Source organism: Chionomys nivalis, chromosome 2 (genome assembly GCF_950005125.1).
Source record: "Chionomys nivalis chromosome 2, mChiNiv1.1, whole genome shotgun sequence".
NCBI lineage: Eukaryota > Metazoa > Chordata > Mammalia > Rodentia > Cricetidae > Chionomys > Chionomys nivalis.
The window spans coordinates 33,856,381-33,870,271 of NC_080087.1; positions in this window are offsets into that span (position 1 = coordinate 33,856,381).

A 13,891-nucleotide genomic window follows, 5' to 3' on the forward strand; every position below is an offset into this window, starting at 1 on the left:
ATCATTAGATCTTACTACAAAAATCTGTATGCCACAAAATTGGAAAATGTTATAGAAATGGACACTTTTTTAGATAAGTACCATATACCAAAGTTAAACCAGGACCAGGTGAACAATCTAAATAGACCTGTTAGTCGCGAAGAATTAGAAGTTGTTATAAAAAACCTCCCCACCAAAAAAAGCCCAGGTCCAGATGGCTTCAATGCAGAATTCTACCAGAACTTCCAAGAAGACCTAATACCTATACTCCTTAATGTATTTCACAATATTGAAACAGAGAAGTCATTGCCAAATTCCTTTTATGAAGCTGAAGTTACTCTGATACCAAAACCACACAAAGACACAACCAAGAAAGAGAACTACAGGCCAATCTCACTCATGAACATCGACGCAAAAATACTCAATAAAATACTGGCAAACCGAATCCAAGAACACATCAGAAAAATTATCCATTATGATCAAGTAGGCTTCATCCCAGAGATGCAGGGCTGGTTCAACATACGAAAATCTATCAATGTAATCCATCATATAAATAAACTGAAAGAAAAAAACCATATGATCATTTCATTAGATGCTGAAAAAGCATTTGACAAAATTCAACATCCCTTTATGATAAAGGTCTTAGAGAGATTAGGAATACAAGGGTCGTTCCTAACTATAATAAAAGCTATTTATAGCAAGCCGTCAGCTAACATCAAATTAAATGGAGAGAAACTCAAAGCTATTCCACTAAAATCAGGAACACGACAAGGTTGTCCACTCTCTCCATACCTCTTTAATATAGTGCTTGAAATTCTAGCAATAGCAATAAGACAACATAAGGGGATCAAAGGGATTCAAATCGGAAAGGAAGAAGTTAAACTTTCATTATTTGCAGACGATATGATAGTGTACATAAGCGACCCCAAAAACTCCAGCAAAGAACTCCTTCAGCTGATAAACACCTTTAGTAGCGTTGCAGGATACAAGATCAATTCCAAAAAATCAGTTGCCCTCCTATACACAAAGGATAAGGAAGCAGAGATGGAAATCAGAGAAGCATCACCCTTCACGATAGCCACAAATAGCATAAAATATCTTGGGGTAACCCTAACCAAGGAAGTAAAGGATCTATTTGACAAGAACTTTAAGTCAATGAAGAAAGAAATTGAGGAGGATACCAGAAAATGGAAGGATCTCCCTTGCTCTTGGATAGGGAGGATCAACATAGTAAAAATGGCAATTCTACCAAGGGCAATTTATAGATTCAATGCAATCCCCATTAAAATCCCATCAAAATTCTTCACAGATCTTGAGAGGACAATAATCAACTTTATATGGAGAAACAAAAAACCCAGGATAGCCAAAACAATCTTATATAATAAAGGATCGTCTGGAGGCATTACCATCCCTGACCTCAAACTCTATTACAGAGCCTCAGTATTGAAAACAGTTTGGTATTGGCATAAAAACAGAGAAGTCGACCAATGGAACCGAGTAGAAGACCCTGATTTTAACCCACAAACTTATGAACACCTAATTTTTGATAAAGGAGCTAAAAGTATTCAATGGAAAAAAGAGAGCATCTTCAACAAATGGTGCTGGCAGAACTGGTTGTCAACGTGTAGAAGAATGAAAATAGATCCATATCTATCACCATGCACAAAACTCAAGTCCAAATGGATTAAAGACCTCAATATTAGTCTGAACACACTGAACCTGATAGAAGAAAAAGTTGGAAGTACTCTACAACATATGGGTACAGGAGATCACTTCCTACGTTTATCCCCAGCAGCACAGACATTAAGGGCAACATTGAATAAATGGGACCTCCTGAAACTGAGTAGCTTCTGTAAAGCAAAGGACACTGTCACTAAGACAAAAAGGCAACCCACTGACTGGGAGAAGATCTTCACCAACCCTGCAACAGACAAAGGTCTGATCACCAAAATATATAAAGAACTCAAGAAACTAAACTTTAAAATGCTAATGAACCCAATAAAAAAATGGGGCACTGATCTGAACAGAGAATTCTCAACAGAAGAAATTCAAATGGCCAAAAGACACCTAAGGTCATGCTCAACCTCCTTAGCGATAAGGGAAATGCAAATTAAAACAACTTTGAGATACCATCTTACACCTGTCAGAATGGCTAAAATCAAGAACACCAATGATAGCCTTTGCTGGAGAGGTTGTGGAGAAAGAGGCACACTCATTCATTGCTGGTGGGAATGCAAACTTGTGCAACCACTTTGGAAATCAGTGTGGCGATTTCTCAGGAAATTTGGGATCAACCTACCCCAAGATCCAGTAATACCACTATTGGGAATATACCCAAGAGATGCCACATCAAATGACAAAAGTATCTGTTCAACTATGTTCATAGCAGCATTGTTTGTAATAGCCAAAACCTGGAAACAACCTAGATGCCCTTCAATGGAGGAATGGATGAAGAAAGTGTGGAATATATACATATTAGAGTACTACTCAGCAGTAAAAAACAATGACTTCTCGAATTTTGCGTGCAAATGGATGGAAATAGAAAACACTATCCTGAGTGAGGTATCCCAGACTCAAAAAGAGGAACATGGGATGTACTCACTCATAATCGGTTTCTAGCCATAAAATAAAAGACATTAAGCATATAATGTGTGATCCTATAGAAGCTAAATAAGAAAGTGAACCCAAAGAAAATCATATAGTCATCCGCATGGAGAGGGGGAAGTAGACAAGATTCCAGGGCAAAAACTGGGAACTTGCGGGTGAGGTGGCATGGGGCAAAGGGGAAATGGGATGAGAAATATGAGAAGGGGAGGATGGGAGGAGCTCGGAGGATTGGGATGGTTGGGATATAGGAAGGATGGATACGGGAGCAGCGAAGTATATATCCTATCTAAGGGAGCCATCTTAGGGTTGGCAAGAGACTTGACTCTTGAGGGGTTCGCAGGTGTCCAGGAATATGTCCCCAGCTGGTACCTTGGGCAACTAAGGAGAGGGAACCTGAAATGACCCTATCCTATACTGATGAATATCTTGCATATCACCTTAGAACCTTCATCTGGCGATGGATCGAGGTAGAGACAGAGTCTCAATTTGGAGCAACGGCCTGAGCTCTTAAGGTCCAAATGAGGAGCAGAAGGAGGGAGAACATGAGCAAAAAATCAGGACCACGAGGGATGCACCCACCCACTGTGACAGTGGAACTGATTTATTGGGAGCCCACCAAGGCCAGCTGGTCTGGGACTGAATAAGCATGGGTTGATTCCGGACTCTCTGAGCATGGCGGTCAATGAAGACTGATGAGAAGCCAAGGACAATGGCACTAGGTTTCGATCCTAATACATGAACTGGCTTTGTGGGAGCTTAGCCTGTTTGGACGCTCACCTTTCTGGACGTAGATAGAAGGACCTTGGTCTTCCCGCAGGGCAGGGAATTTGGACTGCTCTTCAGTATCGAGAGGGAGGGGGAATGGAGTGGGGGGAGGAGAAGAGGAGTGGGGATAGGGGGAGGGAAGTGGGGGGAGGGCAATATTTGGGAGGAGGGGAGGGAAATGGGAAATGGGGAGCAGGTGGAAATTTTAATTAAAAAAGAATAAAAATAAATAAATAAGAAAAAAAAAGGAAAAAAAATAAAAAAAATAAATGAGATAGCCATAAAAAAAAAAAAAGATATGTTGCTTTGGAAAAGAGGTTATTCTTTTGTTTCCACAGAGGATGAGAACTTGTGGAATCCTTCCAGACTAATGTGGTTTGATTCAACAAGACCTCATGAAAGGTCACCAAGAATACCCCCCAAAATTACCTCACCCAATTAACAGCAGGAAGCAGTTTGGAGAGAACTACACCCATATTCTCAAATATTGTTTGTAAATGTTTGTTTAAATTTAAGGGGAATATGCTGTAGAGATTTGCATTGGTATGGATCTTATTTCATTGATACAAATTTAAGGTCAATTTTATTATATGTGTATTTCTGCTCTTGATTAAGGTATTATGTTTGTGCAGCTCATTTAAAATGTAATGTATAATTAAAAATATAGGTTAATAGATATACACCTGTAATAGTCAAGCTTATAGTCATGTTAGCTAGATTTTCTAGATATACAAAGATGTATTTTAGTTGCATAGGCATTGTTCAAATCTTTCAAAGACAACAGAATATAGTATTTACAATGTTTAAAAACTTAGGACTTTTTATGACAATGGGACACGTCTGCTCCTGGCAACACCAATCTACTTCAAGAGGATGAGAGGCTCCTTATAAATTTGGATAGTCATTTGGGCAAAAAAAACTGCTCTTGCCTGGACTTCTTGATGTTATGCTGTGTGAACCGGACATGCAGGACCCACAGAGAAATGACTCCTGAACTTGGCTAAAGGTGATATGGTACTTCAGGTTTCCTGCTTCATGAAAGAGTCTGCCAGACATTCTGCAGGACATAGAAGAAAGTGACTGAAAACTGCCAATATAGGTGGAACTGTGTTTGAAATTTCCTGCTTCATGGAAAAGTTTGCTGGATAATATGGGCCTGTGTGTTGAATATTGGATGCCCCAATGATACAGAAAAACTTTGAGTGACTGTCCAAGCAACAAGATGTCTCTGTCAGTTCTAGAGTTTTGGAAGTTGCTTACAATGCACTTCCTGTTTACTTAAGTAATATATATTTCTGGAGTCTTTGATGGAGTAGAAGAATTTATAGTTATAACTATAGTTTTCCTTAGTTTTGATAAAAGATAAAGTATATATATATTAACTTTAATTATTGCTTGATACCTAATTTGTTATATTAATTTTACTCTGTCAAAGTTAAAACCTTCCTTTTCATTTAAACAGAAAAGGGGAAATAGTGTGGGAGGTCCTTCTGTCTGTCTGTTGCTTTTATTGGTTAATGAATAAAGAAACTGCTTTGAGCCTATAGCAAAGCAGGGCATAATAGAGCTAGGCAGAGGAAACTAAATTGAATGCTGGGAGAAGGCAGACTGAGTGAAGAGAAACCATGGAGGCACCACCAAAGACGGATGCACTGAGACTTTGCTGTTGGGCCACAACCTTGTTGGTGATACACAGATTAATGGAGATGGGTTAAATTAATATGTAAGAGTTAGCCAGTAAGAAGCTAGAGCTAGTGGGCTAAACAGTGATTCAATTAATACAGTTTCTGTGTGGTTATTTTGGTTCTGGGTGGCCGGGATGAACAAGCGGCTTCCTACAACACCAGAGAGTGGCACTATTTAAAAGGATTAGAAAGATTAAGAGGTATAACCTCATTAGAAGAAGTGTGCAACTGACAGTGGGCTTGGAGATTTCAAATGTCCATGCAAAGACCAGAGTCTCTCTCTCTCTCTCTGCCTACAGATCAGGTTGAAGATTAGTTGATGGAGGAATTACTTTCATTTAATAAAGAAACTGCCTTGGCCCATTTATAGGCCAGCCCTTAGGTGGGTGGAGTAAACAGACAGAATGCTGGGAGAAAGAAGCCGAGTCAGGAGTCGCCATGATTCTCTCACTCCAGACAGACGCAGGTTAAGATCTTCCCTGGTAAGCCAGCTCGTGGTACTACACAGAATATTAGAAATGGGTTAGATCAATATGTAAGAGCTAGCCAATAAGAGGTTGGAACTAATGGGCCAGGCAGTGATCAAAAGAATACAGTTTCTGTGTAATTATTTTGGGGCATAAGCCATGCGGGCGGCCGGGTGCCGGGGACGCAGCCCCGCCGCTCTTACTACAACAGAGTGGCACCCAACGTGCAAATGAACTCCATGTAAAACCTGAGAGGGCTTAAAAAGGAGAAAGAGAGAATTTAAGACAGCTTTTTGCTGTTTGTGGGTTGCGTGCGGCAAAGAAATTGTCCTGACTCAGCAGCAGGAAAAAACTGGCTGTTTTAAAATGCCGGCTTTCTGGGCTGCACTGCCATCGCAATCTCTGTCTGGCTCCTGCGGGAGACAGAGTCTTTGAATGGATCATTTGGAGTAAAGTGCTACTAAGGCTTGCTTGATGGCAATGTGGACTGCTGTGTGCCTGGAACTGTGTGTGGGTCAGGGGCACCAAATGGCTCTGAGGCAGGAGCGGCTCAACTCCGCCATGCTGAACTGTGCTGGTCTCAGGCAGGAACTACCGTAATTACCATAATAACAGCGCAGTTAAGGTTTAGACTGAGCCGGACACAGGTGGTACCGTATTACCCCTACATGGTGCAACTTAAGTTTTTAAGAACTGCTTAACATTTTAAGAAATGCTCCTGAAAAAAAAAAAATTACAGATTCACAATAAAACAGATTCAGACATAAAAGACCTCTATGGGTCACACTGTTGGATGAATGAACGTAGGCTTGAGAGAGAAAAAATATATATAGAGAGAGAATAAAGTTAATGCCCTTAAAAAAGAGGGATAAAGTCTTTAAAGAGACAGAGTACAGATAGTTATAGATTAAAAGAAATAAAGAAAAATAAGCCACGTAAAAATGGAAAATTCACAGAGAGTCTGGATTCTTTGTATTATTGTGTTTTCTTTAAAATTTTTGACTGTAAAGGAGCTAAGTGCAGAGAGACATTTCATTATATGGGCTGCCAAGCTAAACCAGAATGGATATAAGGGTATTATGATTTCAGAATATGGGTCTAAGGATATGATGCTTTGGAGAGGGTCTTCTTTTGTTTTCACAGAGGATGAGACTCTGTGGATTGCGTCTATCCCAATGTGGTATGATAGACCACGCCCTCCGGAAAGGTTGCTGTGAACACCTTCAGAAAATTACTTCACTCAACTGCCAACCGAGATGACCCTGACACACAGGTTACACCATGAAAGATCTGAATAACAGCGCCCCCATTCAGCAGGAAGCAGTTTGGAGAGAAAAAACTGCGCCCATGTTCCCAAATATGGTTTATAAATGTTCTTTTACATTTAAAGGGGGATATGATATAGATATGAATAATTTGCATTGGTATAGATTTTAAGGTCAATTTTGTTATATGTATATGTATTTCTGATCTTGATTAAGGTATTGTGATTGTGTAGTTCATTTAAAAATGTAATGTATAATTAGGAAATATAGGTTGCTACTGGATAATCATAAATAATAGTCAAGCTTGTAGTCATGTTAGTTAGATTTTCTAGATATGCATAGATATATTTCAGCTAGATAGGCATTCTTCATATCTTTCAAAGACTGCAGAATATGGCATTTAAATGTTTTAATAACTTAGGGCTTTTCATGACAATGAGACACGTCTGCTCCTGGCAGCACCAATCTACTTCAAGAGGAAGATGGGCATTGAAGAGGCTCCTTAAGGAGTTTGATAGCCATTTGGGCAAGAAACTGCTCTTGCCCAGACTGTTGCATAAACTGGACACAGAGAACCCGCAGAAAGAGGACTGCTGAACTTGCCTAAAGGTGAGATGGTCTTTCGGGGTTCCTGACTCATGAAAGAGTCTGCAAGACATTCTGCAGCACACAGCAAAAAGTGACTGAACTGTCTTTGAAATTTCCTGCTTGATGAAAATGTCTGCTGGATACTATGGGCCTGAAGGCCGAAGATGGATGCCCCAACAGTACAAAAGAACTTTGGGTGACTGTCCAGGCAATGAGATGTCTCTGTCATTTCTAGAACTTTGGATTTTTTGTTTGCTTAGGTAATATTATGTCCTTCTGGAGTCTTTGATGGAGTTGAAGAATGGATAGATAGTTATAGTTTTCCTTAGTTATGATAAAAGATAAAATAGATATAAATATTGTAACTGTAATTCTTGCTTGATAACTGTTTTGCTATATGTAATCTTACTATGTTAAAATGAAAGCCTTTTTTTGTTTAAACAGAAAAAGGGGAAATGATGGAGGAATTACTTTCATTTAATAAAGAAACTGCCTTGGCCCATTTATAGGCCAGCCCTTAGGTGGGTGGAGTAAACAGACAGAATGCTGGGAGAAAGGAGCCGAGTCAGGAGTCGCCATGATTCTCTCACTCCAGACAGACGCAGGTTAAGATCTTCCCTGGTAAGCCAGCTCGTGGTACTACACAGAATATTAGAAATGGGTTAGATCAATATGTAAGAGCTAGCCAATAAGAGGTTGGAACTAATGGGCCAGGCAGTGATTAAAAGAAAAAAAAAAAAAAAACAAAATTACAAGATGAAAGGAAATTTAATTTCATTTGATAAGGCATATCTCTAACTATCTGTCAATGTTATATTCTCTAGGTAACAAAATGGTCATCATCAGCACCATCATCATTCAGATCTTCCCTTTGATGACATGGAAGTGCATAGAGTATATGAGCCAAACTGACAAAAGCATGTGATGTTTAAGAATCTCAAAAGGAGGTCTCTTGCTTTGAGGCAGACTCTATGCTATGAAGGTATGTCTTACATTGTTCTTTATTGTTTCATAATACTGTGAGTAAAGGAGAGAATTTGTGAGTCAACCTACCAACAATGTATGAATTATAAAGGTAATAGCTGTTGAACTTCCTTTATAAGCTATTTCACAAATAAGATCCTATAGCCATACTGATGAATATCTTGCATATCACCATAGAACCTTCATCTAGCGATGGATGGAGATAGAGACAGAGACCCACACTGGAGCACCGGACTGAGCTCCCAAGGTCCTAATGAGGAGCAGAAGGAGGGAGAACATGAACAAGGAAGTCAGGACCATGAGGGGTGCACCCACCTACTGAGACAGTGGGGCCGATCTATTGGGAGCTCACCAAGGCCAGCTGGACTGTGACTGAAAAAGCATGGGATAAAACCGGACTCTCTGAACATGGCAGACAATGAGAGCTGACGAGAGGCCAAGGACAATGGCACGGGGTTTTGATCCTACTTCATGTTCTGGCTTTGTGGGAGCCTAGACAGTTTGGATGTTCACCTTCCTAGACCTGGATGGAGGGGGGAGGACATTGGAGTTTCCACAGGGCAGGGAACCCTGACTGCTCTTGGGACTGGAGAGGGAGGAGAAGAGGAGTGGGGGGAAGGGGAGAGGGGCGGGAGGAGGGGGAGGGAAATGGGAGGTGGGGAGGAAGCAGAAAATTTTTTTTTCAATAAAAAAAAGAATCAATGCATTGTTTATTTTATCATGCATACACAGGGGTCAACATGTAAGTACTTTGAGAAAGTATTTTCAGACTTAGAAGTAGAGTGAAAAGATGATGTGAAGACAATCAGTCCATAACTTATAGTCATTTAATTTGCTGAATGGTAGAAATCTTTTTGGAATTTTGAGTTTTGACCTTTCTATTTGCTATCTGTATAAGGTATAATTCTGTATCAGTGTTAAGCAATAGGCTAGCTGCTACTCTCAGTTAGTCACACAATCACAGGAAGGGATAACTGGTATGCCATGTTGTGCTGCTGAGATTCTAAGAAGGTTAGGTGCAGTGAATGTATTTTCCAGTCATGAATTTAGCAATATGTACATGTATTTTAAGTTGAGGAACATCTGCATGTGTTTTCCTGAGTCATCCTAGTGAATGGTATTTTTCAGAGTATAAAGGCTGTAATCCTTCCCCTTTCCTAGATAAGCTTTCCTTATGTCTTATTAATTTCACACACACACACACACACACACACACTAACACCCACACTAGGCCAGATGGTTCCTCACCACAATTCTTACTCCAAGCTAAATTCCCACGAAATTAAATGTCAAAGTTTAACCTTCAGATGTTTCAACTATTCATTCTATTTTTCTTGTCCTTCATCTTAGAAATATAAAATATTGTGATAAATTAGTTCTTAATTATATTCCTCAAATATATGTATTCTTCTGCCAAATTACAAGGCCATGTTTAAGTAGGCAATTCCTCTGTGATAGCATTAAAGATTTATGGAGGCTAGACTATACCAGTCCCAAGAAGGGTAAAATCAAACCTCCATTGTGTATCCACTACAAATATTTCAGTGAATAATTCCATGTTACTAAAAGCTATCACATGCAGGTAACACATTGTATTTTTTTTCTACATCACCCTTTTCCTTTCTCATTGACAAAACACCATCTCAAGAGTTATGACTTTGGGTGGAAATAAGAGAAAACATTCTGGGCTTATTGCTTTCCAAATCTGGAGCCCAGCAGAAAATGTCAAGGGTTTGCAAAGGAAGGAGTGTGGGAGGAAAAGAGAGTTGCAGCAATGATAGAGATAGCCATGAAGAAAGTACTCCAGAATGGTGTTACAGGTTTCAGCAGGACTTCTTCCTAATGATGGTGGTTATCAAAATGGTCCCCACAAACTCATAGGGAGTTTATAGTGCCTCATAATGAATGGCACTATAAGGAGGCATGGCTTTGTTGGAATGGGTGTGGTCTTGTTGGAGGAAATGTGTCACTCTGGGCAGGCTTTGAGTTCTCAGATGTTCAAGCCAGGCCCACTGTGACAATCTCTTCTTGCTGCCTGCAAATCTGGTTGTACAACTCTCAGATCCTTCTATAGCACTATGTCTGCCTGCATGTGTCGGGGAATATTACTTTTAACTATGTAAAGTTGTGTTATATTTGTTTATGCTGCATTTGTTTAATTATATAAAGATGTGTTGCATCTGTTTCACCTTCTTTTTCTGAGGTACCTGATTAGTCTAATAAACAGCTGAACAGCCAATACCTGGAAAGGAGAGAGATGGGTGAAGTTGCTGGGCATAAAGAATAAGTAGAAGAATGAGGGAGAAGAGAGGGACACACCTGGGGCCAGAAGTCAGGCAGTTACCAGGCAACCAGACATGAGAAGCTGGAAAGTAAGACATATAGAAAGAAAGAAAGGTCAAAAGCCCCAGGGCAAAAACACAGATGAAGAGAAACAGCTTAAATTATAAGAGCTAGTGGGACAAACATAAGATAAGGCTGAACATTCATAACAAATAAGAAGTCTATATGTCATAATTTGGGTCTGGTTGGGAGATCTCATGGGAGATGCTGAGGAAGAGAGATTCATGTGAAAGGGAGGAAGCAGATATAGAGAAAACTGGTTATCATTCTAGTGATTGAGGAAGGACTGAAGTATGATTCACTTCTTGGATCTATATCCTTGTTGGAATCTTCACATGTTGTATTGGAATGAGTACAAAGAGAAGGGTATAACCTTGAGGGTTTGGGTTTATTAGTTAACCAATGAAAGCAACAGATAAGATACAAGACCCACCTCCATCAAAGGTGGACATTTCACACAGGGTGGAGTCTAATATAGAATTAGTAGTGATGATGAAATTGGACATTGGCCAAAAAATGTATTTTAAGAGGAAACCCATGTCTAGCAACATTAAGGGGCCAAGATCCCATGACTAGATAAGTCATAGGTCTTAAGAGAGAACTGCATAATATTATGCTGCTAAGTGGAAATAATATTAAGTCAACTCCCAATGACTTATCATCATTGTTAGTATTCAGGCATCTCTCTAGCCTGCCCTTGGCATTCTGAGAGGCTACACTTTCAGCTGTAGCCACTATGCACCCCCTGTGCACATTCACTATGTTCCCTTTTATAAGACCCTTCCCACCTCACCCCCCCACCTCTCACTTCTCCAGTTCCTATCCCCAAAGGTTGTTCTCTTCTTCCTCCTTTTTAATACCCTTCCCCCAAATAAAAAACACCCTCCACATGAGTTCTGTCACATGGTATCTTTCTCCTCATGCTGCTTTTTTCTTTCAAATTACAGCAATCCTACCCATATACTATTAAAGTATTTCTCAACCATCATCAGAAAAGTTTCTGTTTGCAGATGATGATGATGATATCAACAACCGGTCAATGTGAAGTGAAGAGAATGCAGAAAGCTCAACCCTATAGGAAGTATATATGCCACATGTCTCATTTAAGAGCTCAGAATCTTTTCAGAAGAGAGAACAGAGAGACTGTAAATGTCAGAGGTGGTGAATGACTATAAGGAAACAATATCCCCTGGCAACAGCAGAGCCGTTGCACATGTGAACTCAGAGCAGTTGTGGTAGCAGAAACAAGACCCATATCAGCTCAAAGCAAATGAAATCTCAGCAGAAAGCAGGGAAACAGGCACAAAGTTTCAGCTCTAGTCAAGGTGTTATTGGCAATTCTGTGCTCCTGGAAGAGGAAGGGTCAGTTTTTTTTCTAAAAATATATCTTCTGATAAGTTGACCATGCTCAAGCGGTCACATACATCCACAAATATGTGGATAGCACAAATTGGCCTTAATGGAGAGAAAATAAAAGATTATAAAGTTGGGTGTAAATGGAGTGGCAGACCTGTTTTTCATCCTGCCTGGCTCCCGCATGGCTAGCTTAGCCCTGGAAATAATAATATGGAAACTGTATTGATTTAAACACTGCCTTGCCCATTAGTTCTAGCCTCTTCTTAGCTAACTCTCACATCTTGCTATAACCCATATCTAGTAATCTGTGTATCACCACAGCGTCATGGCTTACCAGGAAGATTCTAACCTATGTCCATCTCAGGCTGGAGCTTCATGGCATCTGCCACACTGCCTCCTACCCAGCATCCTGTTCTGTATACTCCACCCACCTAAGGGCTGGCCTATCAAAAGGCCAAGGCAGCTTCTTTATTTAACCAATGAAAGTAATGCATAGACAGAAGACCCTCCTACATCAGTTGGGTAGAAAGGAAAGCCAGGGTGAATCTTCAAAGAGTTGGGGGGGGAGGGTGAACATGATCAAAACTCATTGCTCAGAATTCTCAGTTAATAATGATAATAATAATAATATAAATACTGGAGAGAGAGAGGGAGGGAGGGAGAGAGAGAAAAGGAGGGAAAAAGACAGCTAACAATCAGGACCCCTGCTGTGTAGGGTATCGTAGGGTTAATAGCACATTTGTAGCAGATGATTAGAGATGAAGAGAAGCTTGGAGCAGTCAGAGTAAGGAAGGACAATGCTGAAGGAAAATTAAAACACAGCCCTCCCTTCTGCATATTATTCTATACACAAAACATTATGTATTTACAGTCAGAACATTCAGTTTCTTAATCATCATATAAAATGTTTTCTCTGGGAGTAGAAGCTGAAGATTATAGAAAATGCGGCTCCTTTGCCCAAAGCTGTTCATCCAGACCCCAGAGAATGGGCTGCTTTGCTTGTCCACTAACTGGGTCCTCGGTGCACCATCCTACTAGAATCTTAGCTTCTTCTCTCCCAGCACATGTTGCCCTCTTTTGTCCTCTTTATTTATGAGGTTCCAAGCTCCATTAAAAATTATGATTCTTACAGTTCAGTGGTTCTCAACCTTCCTAATGCTGTGACCATTGGATACAGTTCCTCATGTTGTGGTGACCTCCATCCAAAAAAAAAAATATTTTCATTGCTACTTCGTAACTGTAATTTTGCTACTGATATGAATTGTAATATAAATATCTGAGTTTTCTGGTGGTCTCAGGCGACCCCTGTGAAAGGGTTGTTCAACCTCCAGAGGGCTCACCACCCACAGGCTGAGAAATGCTACTCTAGTTCAACAAAGAAAGTCTAGGTCTAAGAACCTGCAACATCCAGATCCTTTTTCTAAACGATACTCGACTGCACACTTTAGTGTGACAGAGAGGAACACAGCCCCAATTCTAAAGGGGTTTGCAATCATGCTAGGGGAGACAGTAAACAATAAACAAAATAAGGCAAGGCTTGCTCTAAAACAGAGCAGGTGAGTGGAAAAAAGAATAATTAGGCGGATGAACAGGGAACGACATTTCAATACAAGGAACTCATGTTATAAGGGAAGTACTTGTGTGGCTATATGGAAAACAATAGCAATACAGAACACGAAAATGCGTGTGTCTTTCCTTGGTACTAAACTAAGTATGTCTTTGAGGTGCAAAAGAGACCTTGTTGAATTGCAGCCCAGGGATTCAGGGAGGCAAGGAAACGGGGTCTAAAGCGGGTTAGACACAGATTATCAGGGCTTGTGGACCATGGCCCCTGTCTTCTGTTGTGAGCATC